This window comes from Schistocerca gregaria, chromosome 3 (assembly GCF_023897955.1).
Source record: "Schistocerca gregaria isolate iqSchGreg1 chromosome 3, iqSchGreg1.2, whole genome shotgun sequence".
In the NCBI taxonomy this organism is placed as follows: Eukaryota; Metazoa; Arthropoda; class Insecta; order Orthoptera; family Acrididae; genus Schistocerca; species Schistocerca gregaria.
Window position 1 is genome coordinate 2,884,967 of NC_064922.1, and position 12,894 is coordinate 2,897,860.

At 47.9% G+C, this 12,894-nt stretch overlaps 4 non-coding genes across 4 annotated transcripts; all 4 read right to left on the reverse strand.

Moving 5' to 3' along the window:
- Positions 1-1,144: 1,144 nt before the first annotated feature.
- Positions 1,145-1,217, reverse strand: Trnar-ucg (transfer RNA arginine (anticodon UCG)). Its single transcript has one exon. It is a non-coding gene; the product is annotated as a tRNA-Arg (tRNA).
- A 2,433-nt stretch (positions 1,218-3,650) lies between these two features.
- Positions 3,651-3,723, reverse strand: Trnak-cuu (transfer RNA lysine (anticodon CUU)). Its single transcript has one exon. It is a non-coding gene; the product is annotated as a tRNA-Lys (tRNA).
- Positions 3,724-10,123: 6,400 nt separating this feature from the next.
- On the reverse strand, positions 10,124-10,195 carry Trnat-agu (transfer RNA threonine (anticodon AGU)). Its single transcript has one exon. It is a non-coding gene; the product is annotated as a tRNA-Thr (tRNA).
- Positions 10,196-11,058: 863 nt separating this feature from the next.
- Positions 11,059-11,131, reverse strand: Trnar-ucg (transfer RNA arginine (anticodon UCG)). The gene has a single exon. It is a non-coding gene; the product is annotated as a tRNA-Arg (tRNA).
- Positions 11,132-12,894: the final 1,763 nt, after the last annotated feature.

Consider the following 12,894-nt stretch of genomic DNA (forward strand, 5'->3'; position numbering starts at 1 on the left):
AGATTTGTGAGAAATACATCTATAAAACATAATTAAGACTGCCTCGTCCCACGTTATGCCGTACCACTTTGGCAAATGCTTTATCTGCGCCATTCGAATTAATCACATCTGAGAGTATTTCTTAATAATACGCCTGTCGCTAATTGTTCGTCATCACAGATACTGTTTGCTATACGGCCACGATGCGTAACTGATTTCCAAGATTCGTCTTCCTCCTGTGAGGATGGAACTCACGAACCCTGGTTTACTAGACCAATGCTCTACCACTGAGCTAAACAGGCGCCGCCTAGCGGCACTTTTGCGTACTTCGTCCGTACGGTCGTCTGAATCATCAGACTTCAGCTGACAACACTTCACACTTTCGACTAATATTTGCAGCTATGGCGACCCATTACTGCTTGGCTACACATCTGACACGTAGCCGATGTTCTCTCCAAACAAAACCACCTGCACTTCAGAACATGACTTTCACACATGTCTACAAAATCACCTTCATCTTCAAATACAGTTTTCTTGCGACTGATGGAGACGTAGGCAAATTTTAAAGTTGCTATATCCATTACATCACGTTAATCAGAAAATCGGTAATTTACATCTGCAGCGGAAAAGAATTCCGTTCCGCCCAGTGTAGGGCTCGAACCCACGACCCTGTGAATAAGAGACTCATGCTCTACCGACTGAGCTAGCCGTGCTGCCTCGTTGGATACCTGCTGGGTAGCAGATCACACTGTACTCGTTTGGGTTGGGTGGTCCCATACAGAATCTCTCCATGCCGCCTAATGTTTTCCTAACGTCACACCTGTCACGTGCTTCACTTTTATTTCATAACCATTTCTGAGAGGTAAAGGAATTGCATGACAATCTGCAGAGCTAGCGGCGTCAAAATTAACACATATACTTTACGTTACTCAAAAGGTGAACGAGTTACTTTCCGACGTGGTTTTAGATGTGCAAGTGCCAGTCAAATCTCGCGGTGAGGGCACTCTGCCGATCATTTCGCTAGTTAACACCGGTCTTGTTGTGTGTGTTTCAAACTCAAAACCATCTCCAAGCACATAATGGTCCACAGCAACATTCAGACGGTTTCGTACCGCTCAATTGCTACATTAAAACAGTATGTTTGTTTTTCAGAACTGGAAAAACAAGACCATGACAGGATTCGAACCTGCAATCTTCGGATCCGAAGTCCGACGCCTTATTCATTAGGCCACACAGTCACTGACGACCAAGTAAAACTTATATACGACTAATCTCGAAACGCTCACGCCCCTGAGAAATGGTGTTTTCGTTCCACACAGCCGCTGCCCCTTACTCTTTCCCACCCATTCGTTACATTCAACCTCTTACGAGACCTACCAAACAAAGACAGGAAAACAAGACCACACACTTTGCGCATTCGGAATCGATGGCAGGGTGTCCCTCGCCGCATTTGCTACGATGGCCATTTGCTACTTCCGGAGAAGCGGCGGCGGCGGCGGCGGCGACGACGACGACGACGACGACGACGACGACGACCGCGAGAGGCTCTGACATTTGTGAGAAATACATCTATAAAATGTAATTCAGACTGCCTCGTTCCACCTTATGCCGTACTGTTTTTTTTTTTCTTTATTGTCATTTTATACCTACAAAGGTAGGCCGGCAGCGGCCTAATATGCCGCTCTTCGGCCACAAGAAACATACAAGAGATAAAAACAGGAAGACATAATCTCAAAACACAGACATGGTGGACAAAAATCAGAAAACAACAGAGAATAAAAAGAATTGAAGTCGTTCACCGACGCAGCACTGCTTCAGTTTAAAAAAAAAAAAAAACGGGCAGCACAGCACGGAACAGAGAACACTAGCACAGGTGAACGGTGGAGCAGAAACGAAGAAACACTCAAGGCACAGACGGGACGAAAGACACGGACACTGCGGAGATGGGCTTCGGCGCTTGCAGGGGCACTGTCCACACCGAAAAGCTGGGGGCCTGTCAAGGGAAAAAACATGGGGAGGGAAGGAGGGGAGATAACGAAAAGAGGGGGGTGGAAGCCCAGGGAGAGGGGGAGGGGAGGTAAGGATGGAAGGAGGGAGAGAGGGAGGGAGAGAAGGGAGAGAGGGTGCCCACAGGAAAAAGAGAGGAGAGGGGAAGGCAAGGCTCAAAGTTGGTAGGAGGGGTAGATGGAGGGCAGGAGGGCATCATCCGGGAGGGGGAGTCGGCGGAAGCCACCTTGGGAGAGGGTGTGGAGAGTGTGAAGATGGAGAGCAGGTGGGATACAGGAGTACAGGCGCGGCAGTGGGTTGGGGTGGGAGAGGATGGAAGAGACAAGCGGGTGGGGAGGATCAAGCTTGCGGGAGGTGTAGAGGATCAGTATCCGTTGGAGGAAGAGGAGGAGGTGTGGGAAGGGGATGAGGTCATAGAGGAGCCGCGTGGGGGAAGGGAGGCGGATGCGATAGGCGAGGCGGAGTGCATGCCGTTCAAGGATTTGAAGGGATTTGTAAAAGGTAGGCGGGGCAGAGATCCAGGCGGGATGGGCATAACAGAGGATAGGGCGGATGAGAGATTTATAGGTGTGGAGGACGGTGGAGGGGTCCAGACCCCATGTGCGGCCAGAAAGGAGCTTCAGGAGGTGGAGTCGGGAGCGTGCCTTGGCTTGGATTGTCCGGAGATGAGGGGTCCAGGAGAGGCGAAGGTCCAGGTTGACGCCAAGGTACTTGAGGGTGGGTGTGAGGTTAATAGGACGGCCATAAATGGTAAGATAGAAATCAAGGAGACGGAAGGAAGGGGTGGTTTTGCCTACGATGATTGCCTGGGTTTTCGTTCCACACAGCCGCTGCCACTTACTCTTTGCCACCCATTCGTTACATTCAACCTCTTACGAGACCGACCAAACATAGACAGGAAAACAAGACCACACACTTTGCGCATTCGGAATCGATGGCAGGGTGTCCCTCGCCGCATTTGCTACGATGGCCATTTGCTACTTCTGCAGAAGCGACGACGACGACGACGACGACGACGACCACGACCACGACCGCGAGAGGCTCTGAGATTTGTGAGAAATACATCTATAAAATGTAATTCAGACTGCCTCGGCCCACCTTATGCCGTACTGATTTGGCAAATGCTTTATCTGCGAAATTCGCCTTAGTCACATCTGAGAGTAATTCTTAATAATGCGCCTGTCGCTAATTGTTCCTCATCACAGATACTGTTTGCTATACGGCCACGATACGCAACTGATTTCCAAGATTCGTCTTCCTTTTGTGAGTATGGAACTCACGAACCCTGGTTTACTAGACCAATGCTCTACCACTGAGCTAAACAGGCGCCGCCTAGCGGCACTTTTGCGTACTTCGTCCGTACGGTCGTCTGAATCATCAGACTTCAGCTGACAACACTTCATATTTTCGACTAATATTTGCAGCTATGGCGACCCATTACTGCTTGGCTACACATCTGACACGTAGCGGATTAATCTCCAAACAAAACCACCTGCATTTCAGTACATGACTTTCACACATGTCTACAAAATCACCTTCATCTTCAAATACAGTTTTCTTGCGACTGATGGAGACGTAGGCAAATTTTAAAGTTGCTATTTCCATTACATCACGTTAATCAGAAAATCGGTAATTTACATCTGCAGCGGAAAAAAATTCCGTTCCGCCCAGCGTAGGGCTCGAACCCACGACCCTGTGAACAAGAGTCTCATGCTCTACCAACTGAGCTAGCCGTGCTGCGTCTTTGGATACCAGCTGGGTAGCAGAGCAAACTGTACTCATTTGGGTTCTGTGGTCCCATACAGAATCTCTCCATGCTGCCTAATGTTTTCCTAATGTCACACTCGTCACGTACTTCACTTTTATTTCATAATCATTTCTGAGAGGTAAAGGAATTGCATGACAATCTGCAGAGCTAGCGGCGTCAAAATTAACACACATACTTGATGTGACTCAAAAGCCGAACGAGTAACTTTCCGACGTTGTTTTAGATGTGCAAGTGCCAGTCAAAACTCGCGGTGAGGGAACTCTGCCGACCATTTCGCTAGTTAACACCGGTCTTTTTGTGTATGTGTTTCAAGCTCAAGATCATCTCCAAGCATAAAGCAACATTCAGACGATTTCGTACCGCACAATTGCTACATTAAAACGGTATGTTTCTCTTTCAGAACTGGAAAAACACGACCGTGACAGGATTCGAACCTGCAATATTCGGATCCGAAGTCCGACGCCTTATCCATTTTTTTTTAATTATCAGATTGACTTTGTATATTTCACGAGAATTCAGACAACCATAGTCAATTTATCATTTAATATTAGCTGCAAAATGGAAATCAACAAATTAGTTGAAACACAAATAAAACATTACTTCTGAAGGGGAAGACCAACCCGTTAACCCACCCGTATGAATTTTGTGTATATATATATATATATATGTATATATATATACATGCCACAAAAAAAAATAAGAAAAAATACAACAAGGGAGGGGACTCAAGCTCAGGGAAGAAACAGGAATCACAGGGGAACTTAACCAACACCTTGACGGTTAAACACAAGAAAAAGCATATTCGCAAAAAGCGTTCGGTATTGTGGTAACCGCTGCCATTTCCAATGCGCAGTTGACAAATAATGATGAAAAACGCGGGGATCTGGGTCATTACCGCCTTCAATGACGTAGTGGACATAGTAACCCAATAGCCAGACAATCGTGTTCGTTTTCGTCTGAGGAAAATAAGAGATGTACGGATGTAAGAAGATGTCGTCTGGGAATGCGGTTTCAGGCCCTCTAGTAAGAAAAGCTAATTGACGGCGGACCCAGAGCCAATGATCCCGTCCGCAAGCAACTAGCCTGTGAAGTAAGGTGTCAGTTAGATGACATTCCTCACACTGATCAGTCGGACGAAGGCCAATACGAAAAAGACGATCACCAGTAGGTATCAGACGGTAAATGACCTTATACCACGTTGAAACAATCTCCATCGGCAAAATGGGAAGACTAAGATCAGACCAGACCGTTTTCCATGAAGTTGATGGGGAAGCAAGTTCAACAGAAGAAGGGAAACATGCTGTACCCCAACGGATTTGTAGCATGTTGGTAGTAATATGCGTCATAGAAAGTATATCAGCACCCAGAATACCGACAAGTACAAAGTATTCACGAATGTGCCGCAATTTAGGATTAATCCGTCCAACATCAACAGGAGGGGTCTGACTGGCCGGCCGGAGGCGGGAAAGTAAACGAGAGGTGACTGAATGCGGAGCCCGCGTACAGGTTAAAACATTGCGGCGGGCAAATAAGATGGACGTCTTCACTTTGATATCTGAAAGACCCAATCCTCCAAGCTTCCGAGGCCTGGCCACAACTTCATACCGGACACGGAAGACATGGCGGCGCCACAGAAATCGACTAGACAGCTGTTTCAGCCTGCGGGCCATCATCGCGGGAAGCGGGAAGACCTGCGCAACGTAGTATATTTTACTGAAGACATAGGTCTCTAAAACCCGTGCCTTGTGAAGGAGGCTAAGGGAACGGCGGTCATGTTCAAGGATCGCCCCGTGAACACGAGTCGTAACCTCACGCCAATTTAGTGCCGCCATTTTGATCGGATTACGATCCACTATGATCCCCAAGGTCTTATGGCGATCGACAACCGTCGCCCAAGGAATGACGACATGATCAAAGCCTCTCAACGGCAGGAACGTGCATTTGCGATCATTAATGCGAGCACCAGCAAGACCACAAAATGAATCCAAGGTATCCTTAAGCCGCGGTATGTCCTCGGCATGTTGTACTAAAACCATGACGTCATCGGCGTATGCACGGACGGCAAAAAATTTCCCCCAATATATTCCAGCCACGTAAGTGCATGGTGAGATGGCGAAGTAAGGGCTCTAAGGATAGAACAAAAAGTGACATGGATAAGGGGCTTCCCTGGGGTAACCCCCGTCTGATCGATATCCGGGGGGTAGGGTGACCGTTCACAATCACCGAGACACTGATACCGGTAAAAAGATTAGTTAAGACTTGTCGAGCATCATTATTAAAGCCGACAGCGGTGAGCACTCTCGATAAAAAATCATGGCTGACGCGATCGAACGCTTTTTGGAAATCAAGAAAAAGCAAAGCCCCTGGGATATTAGCGGCAGCCGCCACCGAGATTACATCGCGACATTCGAGAACGGAAGTCAGTATCGTGCGTCCAGGCACACAGCTTTGGTGGGCGGCAATAATGGTATCGAGCAGCTTAGAGAGACGGATATTAATTGCTCGAGCGACAAGTTTATAATCAAAGTTAAGGAGAGTAATAGGACGGAGGGAATCAATTGCAGGTCGACCTGTGGATTTCGGGAGGAGGACCATTCTGCCTTCCTGAAAAGGAGCAGGAAGTGAGACTCCCCGCATCACTTCATTTACCTTTGACGTTAAGGTGTCACCAATGAGCGGCCAAAATTGAACATACAACTCCTTAGGAATACCATCTAATCCAGGCGACTTGCGGGACTGCGCTCCTGCAACAACATCATATATGTCATCCTTCTGAAAGGGACGCAGAAAGGCGTCGTTTAATTGAGGAGTAACGACGCGAGGCAGCAAGGAGGTAAAGTCGTCAAGAGAGGTTTTCGCCGGGACATGAGTATCGTACAGATCAGTAAAATAGGTGTAAATGAAGTCAGAAATGTCACGGTGAGAGGTGAACACGCGGCCGTCAGCTGTTGTGAGGGAGGCAAGGCACCCACGTTTCCGGCGCGACCGTAAATGGACTAGATGGTAGAGTGACGTCAGTTCCTCTTGTAGAAGGATCGTGGTTGAGACCTCGTCCGCAGGCCCTCCATTTGAATGCGTTTGAGCTGCAGCAATTTGGCTTTGATGCGCTGTATATCAGTAACCCGTAGGGGAGCATGCGTAGCACTATCGTACAGTTGACGTAAGACAGAATAGTAAAATTCTTGCGTTCGTCGATCTTCTGCCACCTTCGCAGCCCCAAAACGCACGAGAGCACTACGGATGTGTGGTTTTGCATACAGTGTCCACCATGCCACGATAGACGGGTACCGGTCCATAGTACGAGAACAACGAGTCCAAATGTCCTCCAGGACGATACCAAGGGAGGTATCTTGCAAATACGCGATATTGAGCATCCAAGGAGGACGAAACAATTTTACCGGTTGTCGCTCGTAATTAAACGTAACGGCTACAGCGCAATGATCAGTAAAACAGGCTGGTATCACATCAACAGCCAGAAGTTGCACACACAAGGAATCGGAAAGGTAAAAGCGATCGAGGCGACTGCTAGACGTGGGAGTAAAGTAGGTATGTCGCACAAGTGTAGGATAGCGAGAAACCCACACGTCACGCAGGTGCAAGGAGCGCACAAGGTCATCGAGTTCTTTACTGAAATTAAAATTAGGAGACTGATCTACCGGCCGTAGAACACAATTGAAGTCCCCACCTAAAATTATCTTTGTCGGGGATTTTCGAAGCAGGTAAATGACTTCTTCTTTATAGAAACTCGAACGTGCGGTAGTACAACCCGAACCAGAAGGGGCATAAAGAAGGAGTAAACTGAGATCATAAAACGTGCATCCGATCCCCCTTCCACTGTCGAGTACTTCGAAATTCATCAACGGAATGCCTTCTCTATAAAACAAGGCAGTGTCCGTAGAAAGTTCGGAAGCGACATTAAAAAACGACGATAACCCAGGAATGGAAAACTGGTCGAATAGGACTTCCTGTAAAAAAACAACATCTGCCCCAGACTGACAGATAAACTGTCGCAAAGCGGCGAGCCGAAGCTCAGAACATATTCTGTTAATATTCAGAGTAAGAAATGTATATGCTTGCATGGAACTTCAACCCAGAAAGAAGAACAAAGATCGGTAGAGAGCCGTCAGCTGACGGAGCAACATACAAGTAATCATACCAGAAACAAGCGCTGAACCACAGAGAGAAAAACTACGAAACAGAACCCTCATCTTCCCACTGCTTTTTCTTCGGCCGTGACGCGGCTCTCTGTGGCTTTTTACGGATTCGACTGCGGCTCCGCGGTGCCGACGCTGCAGCGTTCGGCTGCGTGGGAGCATCATGTAGACATTCCGTGTCAGATTGCGGGAGAGAGGCCTCTACATCCCACTCGTCCGCAGACATGGGTTCACGGTGGGACAGTTGGTGAATAACAACGGGATCCACTGGCTCTGGAGAATCAATCAGTTGTTTGATGGGAGGAGGCTGTGACCCAGAGGGGGCGACAGAAATTCCAGAAGGGGGATGCGAGACAGAGTCAATAGGAGAAGTGTCAGAGAGAACCGGAGAAGACACGTGGCAACCAGAAGCAGGTTCCGTCACGGGCGCCTCCGAAGAGGCTGCCGCGGCAGCAGGAACAACGTCAGATAAGGTGTCAGGGAGCTTCTGCAAAGGCGTGATAGCACCTGTGGCGTCCTCATCCACGATTTCCGACTGAGAAAGAGAGTCCTTTACCGGAGGCCCAACGGAAGGGCGAGCCAATAAGGAAGATTCATCAGCCGCATCATCCTGTGTTCGCCGACGCTTGCCGTGAGAAATCAGCGCGGGCACATCGGAATTAAGGGCAGCAGCATCCCTATTCAAGGACAACGGGGGAAAATCACGGCCGTTGTTGGGCAACGGATCACTGCGTCCCTCAGTAACAGTGAGCGATTCAGTCCGAGATCCTTGCGGGAGAAGATCAGCTAAAGTAAATTTTTTACGCTGTTCGTATGTAGGTTTTAATACCACCACACGCCGCCGACAATTAGTACGGAAATGACCAGTTTCATTACAATAATAACATGTTCCTTACTGGCCACTGTACGTGATATGGACCCTATAACCACATACCTGTAGGTGAGAAGGAATAGGTTTTTTGACCACCATTTCCACCGACCGAATACCACTATATACCTGTAAGCGGTGCTGAGCAGACCAGCGTTCCTTTCGAATATGGCGAACGTCCCCATAAGGAAGCAAAACGGACTTCAGAAAACAGTCGTCAACCTCGGGCGGAAGGTTAAATATCCGAACATTCGTATATATCACTTCTGCATTTGCCAAGAGAACCATACTAGTGGAACCATCACGGTGCGTAAAGGGTACCTGAGAACCATGACGAGAAAGTAGCCTATCAACCTGGAGCGGGTCAAGAAACTTAACAAAAAACACATATAATTCGCTGTAGAAATATGCGGTATGCACCTGATCAGTAGTGACCTTAACTGTATCGACTAACCAGTCATGTATCTCCAAAGAACCGGGCTGGACATGACGCGTGGATTTGTCAAAGGTAAAACTGACTGTACCTGTACGCGGAACTTTCGTGGGAACCATTGTGGACATCACGGCGAGAGACGACGCCGCGACAGGAAGGGCCGCACGAACACCAAACACCAGCCGACAACCAGCGATGCGACGCGCACGGAGACCAACACGGCACTAAACTGACAGGAGGAAAACACGCTGCGCTACGGTAGAGGCGGAACTAAGAGCACAACCTAGTCGCCAGACGTGTGAAGCGAGAATGTGATTATTTCTGGAGGCGCTGCGTATCGATCCCAGTACCTCTCGCACGCTAAGCGAGCGCTCTACCATCTGAGCTACGCCCCCCCCCCCCCCCCTTCATTAGGCCACACGGTCACTGACGACGAAGTATAACTTATATACGACTCATCTCAAAACGCTCACACCCCCTGAGGAATTGTGTTTTCGTTCCACACAGCCGCTGCCCCTTACTCTTTCCCACCCATTCGTTACATTCAACCTCTTACGAGGCCGACCAAACATAGACAGGAAAACAGGACCACACACTTTGCACATTCGGAATCGATGGCAGGATGACCCTCGCCGCATTTGCTACGATAGCCATTTGCTACTTCTGCAGAAGCGGCAGCGGCGACGACGACGACGACCGCGAGAGGCTCTGAGATTTGTGAGAAACACATCTATAAAATGTAATTCAGACTGCCTCGTCCCACATTATGCTGTACCGCTTTGGCAAATGCTTTATCTGCGCCATTCGCCTTAATCACGAGTAAATCTTAATAAAACGCCTGTCGCTAATTGTTCGTCATCACAGATAGTGTTTGCTATACGGCCATGACGCGCAACTGATTTCCAAAATTCGTCTTCCTCCTGTGAGGATGGAACTCACGACCCCTGGTTTACTAGACCAATGCTCTACCACTGAGCTAATGAGGCGCGGCCTAGCGGAACTTTTGCGTACTTCGTCCGTACGGTCGTCTGAATCATCAGACTTCAGCTGACAACACTCAATATTGTCGACTAATATTTGCAGCTATGGCGACCCATTCCTGCTTGGCTACACATCTGACACGTAGCCGATGTTCTCTCCAAACAAAACCACCTGTACTTCATAACATGACTTTCACACATGTCTACAAAATCACCTTCACCTTCAAATACAGTTTTCTTGCGACTGATGGAGAAGTAGGCAAATGTTAAAGTTGCTATTTCCATTACATCACGTTAATCAGAAAATCGGTAACTTACATCTGCAGCGGAAAAAAATTCCGTTCCGCCCAGCTTAGGGCTCGAACCCACGACCCTGTGATTAAGAGTCTCATGCTCTAGCGACTGAGCTAGCCGTGCTGCCTCGATTGATATCTGCTGGGTAGCAGATCACACAGTACTCGTTTGGGTTAGTTGGTCCCATACAGAATCTCTCCATGCTGCCCAATGTTTTCCTAACATCACACTCGTCACGTACTTCACTTTTATTTCATAATCATTTCTGAGAGGTAAAGGAATTGCATGACAATCTGCAGAGCTAGCGGCGTCAATATTAGCACACATACTTGACGTGACTCAAAAGCCGAACGAGTTACTTTCTGACGTTGTTTTAGATGTGTAAGTGCCAGTCAAACCTCGCGGTGAGGGCACTGTGCCGACCATTTCGCTAGTTAACACCGGTCTTGTTGTGTGTGTTTCAAGCTCAAGATCATCTCCAAGCATAAAATGGTCAACAGCAACATTCAGACAGTTTCGTACTGCACAATTGCTACATTAAAACGGTATGTTTCTCTTTCAGAACTGGAAAAACACGACCAAGACAGGATTCGAACCCGCAATCTTCGGATCCGAAGTCCGACGCCTTATCCATTAGGCCACACGGTCACTGACGACCAAGTATAACTTATATACGACTCATCTCGAAACGCTCACACCCCCTGAGGAATTGTGTTTCCGTTCCACACAGCCGCTGCCCCTTACTGTTTCCCACCCATTCGTTACATTCAACTTCTTACGAGACAGACCAAACATAGTCAGGAAAACAAGACCACGTACTTTGCACATTCGGAATCGATGGCAGGGTGTCCCTCGCCGCATTTGCTACGATGGCCATTTGCTACTACTGCAGAAGCGGCGGCCGGGACGACGACGACGACGACGACGACGACGACGACGACGATCGCGAGAGGCTCAGAGATTTGTGAGAAATACATCTATAAAATGTAATTCAGACTGCGTCGTCCCACCTTATGCCGTACCGCTTTGGCAAATGCTTTATCTGCGCCATTCGCCTTAATCACATCTGAGAGTAATTCTTAATAAAACGCCTGTCGCTAATTGTCCGTCATCGCAGATACTGTTTGCTATACTGCCACGACGCGAAACTGATTTCCAAAATTCGTCTTCCTCCTTAGAGGATGGAACTTACGACCCCTGGTTTACTACACCAGTGCTCTACCACTTTTTTTTTATTATTATGGGACTCGAACCCACAATCCCCGGTTTAGGAGACCGATGCCTTATCCATTTTTTTTTTCTTACGACCCCTGGTTTATTAGACCAGTGCTCTACCACTTTTTTTCCCTTTTTTTCTCTTGTCTTTTTTGTTTTTTTGTTGATTTATTTCTTATTCTTTATATTTTTTTTAGACCCTTGGTGTACAAGACAAATGCTCTGCCCCTTTGTTTCTTTTTTTACCATTTTTTTGTTTCGTTTTCGTGTGCCATTGTTTAAAAGTTATTGGTGGCAATCAGATTCAGGCCTGCGGAAACAAAGCGGGCAGGGGTCGAAACCCAAGGCCTGGCCACGATGATTCCACCGTCCTGTTTCCGAATGGCACCTGTACAACGGCGTCGTACTTTCCCCTACTGTCTCGGTTCTTGCTCTTACTTTTGTTTTTCTTGTTCGCCCTAAAGGTCCACGTAAACTTCAGTCCAGGTGTAGAGAATAATTTTACATAAAGGCGGCAAAACCAGCTATAGTATAAAAGAAATCGGCTCACACAGGCGACCTTAGCCAACACCCTCCCTTTCAAATGTCAGGCTAAGCATATTTGCAAAATCTTTACAGAGTCCTGGCAAGCGCAATCGGTTCCAGTAAGCATTAAGGATGTACTGCCGAAACGTTAGGTGTTCATCCTCTTCATGACAACTATTGACAAAATGTACGAAGTGTCCAAGCAACCACATAACGGTATTGAGCTTCGTTCACGGATAAAAGGAAGAATCGGGCTGTACGATGATGTCAATGGTATAAGCGGTTTCGGCAGTCCTAGTGACAAAAGCCAGTTGTTTCCTGAGCCAAAGCCAATTAGCAAGGTGCCCACTGCAGGTGAATCGATGCTCACGTGTGTCCAGGAGACCACACCGAGTGCAGTTGTCCGTGTCAGAAAGACCAATACGGTGCAGTCGTACGTTGGTGGGGACCAAACCATTAACTACCCTACACCATGTGGACGCCACAGCCATTGAGTGGATCGGCAGACTAACATTCTTCCAGACGTTCCTCCAGGACACTGATGGAGACGCCAGTTCGATTGGATTGGGACCAGTCAGCCCCTCACAACGGGCAATCAAGCTCTTGGTCGTTGGCACCGGTCGTCGCAAGAAGACGTCACCGAGGTAACTAACCGCAATATAAAATTCCCG